Source organism: Haplochromis burtoni, unplaced genomic scaffold (assembly GCF_018398535.1).
Source record: "Haplochromis burtoni strain Fernald_Lab_line unplaced genomic scaffold, NCSU_Asbu1 Contig_123, whole genome shotgun sequence".
Classification (NCBI taxonomy): Eukaryota; Metazoa; Chordata; class Actinopteri; order Cichliformes; family Cichlidae; genus Haplochromis; species Haplochromis burtoni.
The window spans coordinates 1,508,176-1,508,563 of NW_024582484.1; positions in this window are offsets into that span (position 1 = coordinate 1,508,176).

Below are 388 nucleotides of genomic sequence, written 5' to 3' on the forward strand. Positions count from 1 at the left end.
CCTAATTTAACATCACACTCTGGAGCAAACAAATGTCTGCAGCCTCTGTATCTTCTCCCTCCTTTTGACTTAATGGTGAAGACTGTGCGTGTGTGTGTGCGTGTGTGCGTGTGTGTGTGTGTGCGTGTGTGTGTGTGCAGCAGCTGCTGCAGTCAGATTAGCAGCTCCTTTCACTCATTAGTTCTTTGTTAAGAAAAGCTTTCAGGAGCTTAATGAGAGCTGATGATTGGCAGCTGAGACACGCAGCAGCAAATGGAGAGGGCGTCCATTACCGCCGATCACGCGACGGCACTATGTGTGAAATCACATGACCCGCTTTGAAAGTTGGTCAGATACTCAAAGTGCATTGAAAACGGTAACTGCCCATTTCTTGTAAACATGATCAGAA